Consider the following 3243-nt stretch of genomic DNA (forward strand, 5'->3'; position numbering starts at 1 on the left):
CCAAACCTATAACAGGATTAAAAAAAAGAACAAGATAAATTCATGGACGATAGATAGGTCCTTCAGTTGGCAGGGACGCAACCCCATGTTCCAAGTGTCTCTAAGCCCCTCATTGCTAGATGTTGGGACTGGATGAGAGGGGACGGCTCACTCAATGACTGCCCTGTTCTATTCATTTGCTCTGAAGCCTCTGGCACAGGCCACTATCAGAAACACGGTACTGGGCTAGATGGACCATTGCTCTGACACTGCATGACCGTTCTTATGACTGTGTCTTCGGCATTGGTGCATCGCACCACTGGTATTATCATGACAGGTTTCAGAGTAGCAGCCGTGTTAGTCTGTATCCGCAAAAAGAAGAACAGGAGTACTTGTGGCACCTTAGAGACTAACAAATTTATTAGAGCATAAGCTTTCGTGGACTACAGCCCACTTCTTCGGATGCATATAGAATGGAACATATATTGAGGAGATATATATACACACATACAGAGAGCATAAACAGGTGGGAGTTGTCTTACCAACTCTGAGAGGCCAATTAATTAAGAGAAAAAAAACTTTTGAAGTGATAATCAAGGTAGCCCAGTACAGACAGTTTGATAAGAAGTGTGAGAATACTTACAAGGGGAGATAGATTCAATGTTTGTAATGGCTCAGCCATTCCCAGTCCTTATTCAAACCGGAAAAAGAAGAACAAGAGTACTTGTGGCACCTTAGAGACTAACAAATTTATTAGAGCATAAGCTTTCGTGGACTACAGCCCACTTCTTCGGATGCATATAACCTCGGCTGCAGGAGGGAAGCACTGGGGAGACCCGACCAGATTTACTGGGGACGAAGCCGCAGGGCGATGGCACCGCACTGTGGAGCTGGGCGCTGCTCGCACATCCCAAACTGGGTGGGGACTCGGCAGGGGGTGCCCCGAGCCCCCGGGCTGGGTCAGCCCACGAGGGGCGAGCTCTGTGGGTGACACCTTGCCCGCTGTGGGAATGGGGCTAGCTCCCCTATCGCAGTGGTCTCCGAAGTGGGGTGTGCAGACCCCAGGGGGTGCGCGAGGGGATCCTGGGGGGTGCGCGGCAGGAGGAGCGCTTTCTTTTGTAATTATTATTTGCTTTGTCAGGCGGGAGTCCGAGCAGCTTTTTTTCTGCTTCAGCAGTTCGGGCAGGGGGCGCGTGCTCAGAACAGTTTTACTGATGGGGTGGGCCATCAAAAAAGTTTGGAGCCCACTGCTCTGTCGCCCTGGGTCCCGCTCGCGCCCAGGCCCAGCCCCCACGAGGCGTCGGCGACTCCCTACCAACGGGGCGGTGCTTGGGGGAGGCCGAGGAGGAGACTGATGTACGCATGAGCACTGTGTGTGGGGGGGGGGAGGGGTGGCTTCGACACGCGCCTGCGCTAAGATTCATCGCGAGACCAGATCGCTTACGACATGACGTCAGACGTTAATGTATCGGTTCCCTGGCAACGAGTTGATGCTATGGGCCCGAGGCGGCTGCTACTCCCGCTCCTGCTATTGCTGCAGCCGCGGTGGGGGGCTGGGACCCCCAGCCCGACCACGGGGGGCAGCCCCGACCCCCCCAGCCCGACCGCGGGGATCAGCCCCGGCCCCCCCAGCCCGACCGCGGGGGGCAGCCCCAGCAGCCTCGCGCCCCCCAGCCCGACCGCGGGGCTCGGCTCCGGCCCCCCCAGCCCGACCGCGGGGGGCAGCCCCAGCAGCCTCGCGCCCCCCAGCCCGACCGCGGGGGGCAGCCCCAGCAGCCTCGCGCCCCCCAGCCCGACCGCGGGGCTCGGCTCCGGCCCCCCCAGCCCGACCGCGGGGGGCAGCCCCAGCAGCCTCGCGCCCCCCAGCCCGACCGCGGGGGGCAGCCCCAGCAGCCTCGCGCCCCCCAGCCCGACCGCGGGGATCAGCCCCGGCAGCCTCGCGCCCCCCAGCCCGACCGCGGGGCTCGGCTCCGGCCCTGCCACCGACCCTGTTAGTCACGGCACGACTCCGGGGGGAAGTTCAGGCCCCGGACCCCCCAGCCCAGAGGGAGGCAGCTCCGCGGAGCCGGAGCCCAGCGCGGCTCCAGGAGTCCAGGGAGACCCATCCGCTCCCGAAGGTGAGGAGGCACCCATAGTCCCTTCTCGCTCATTCCCTGCAGGGCATTGCCCAGGCCCAGGGTGCGCTCTCCCCCGGCCCAGCCTGTTTCCTCCCTGCCCCATGCCCTGCAAGGCAGTGCTCAGGGTCCCCTCTCACCCTGACCTGGGCTGTCTCCTGACCATTTCCCTGCAGTACAGTGCCTGGGGTCCCCTCTCTGCTGACACAGCCTCTCTTCTTCTCCCCGTCCCCTGCAGGGTAGTGCTTGGGTTCCCCTCTCCATCTGGCTTGTCACTCCCCCTCATCCCCTTCAGGATGATACCCAGGGTCCTTTCCCATATCAGCCTGTCTCTCTCGAATCTCCCACTGGCTGGTCTCCCTCACCTACCCCTTACAGGGCGGTCCCGAGGGTCCCCTCTCCCCCAAACCAGCTTCCCCTCCACATCACCTAGAGGACAGTGTCTGGGGTCACCTTTCCTCCGATCTGGTGTCTCTTTCTCTCTTCTTAGCTTGTTTGCCCACCTGTATCTGCAACCTGCATTCTGGATCCTGTGACATAAACTGCTGCTGTGATCCTGACTGTAACCTTGGCTGTGATCTGGGGGACTCCAGGGCTGCCTTCTCCTTCTGTCTTCCAGGCAGCACCAGGTAAGGTGTGAGGGATCAGCTTCCTGATGCTCTTCAATGCTGCATACAGATACCCTTGCAAAGCAGTGGTGAAAGGCCCAGGGCAGAGCTGATTCATAGATTCATAGATTATAGGACTGGAAGGGACCTCGAGAGGTCATCGAGTCCAGTCCCCTGCCCGCATGGCAGGACCAAATACTGTCTAGACCATCCCTGATAGACATTTATCTAACCTACTCTTAAATATCTCCAGAGACGGAGATTCCACAACCTCCCTAGGCAATTTGTTCCAGTGTTTAACCACCCTGACAGTTAGGAACTTTTTCCTAATGTCCAACCTAGACCTCCCTTGCTGCAGTTTAAACCCATTGTTTCTGGTTCTATCCTTAGAGGCTAAGGTGAACAAGTTCTCTCCCTCCTCCTTATGACACCCTTTTAGATACCTGAAAACTGCTATCATGTCCCCTCTCAGTCTTCTCTTTTCCAAACTAAACAAATCCAATTCTTTCAGCCTTCCTTCATAGGTCATGTTCTCAAGACCT

At 58.3% G+C, this 3243-nt stretch overlaps 1 protein-coding gene across 1 annotated transcript in view; it reads left to right on the forward strand.

Moving 5' to 3' along the window:
- Positions 1-2589: 2589 nt before the first annotated feature.
- TCTN3 (tectonic family member 3) overlaps positions 2590-3243 on the forward strand; it is a gene marked incomplete in the record, with an annotated part of 69847 nt that continues 69193 nt past the window's right edge. Inside the window, 1 exon segment of the mRNA XM_034776488.1 lies at positions 2590-2722.

This window comes from Trachemys scripta, chromosome 7, assembly GCF_013100865.1.
Source record: "Trachemys scripta elegans isolate TJP31775 chromosome 7, CAS_Tse_1.0, whole genome shotgun sequence".
NCBI lineage: Eukaryota > Metazoa > Chordata > Testudines > Emydidae > Trachemys > Trachemys scripta.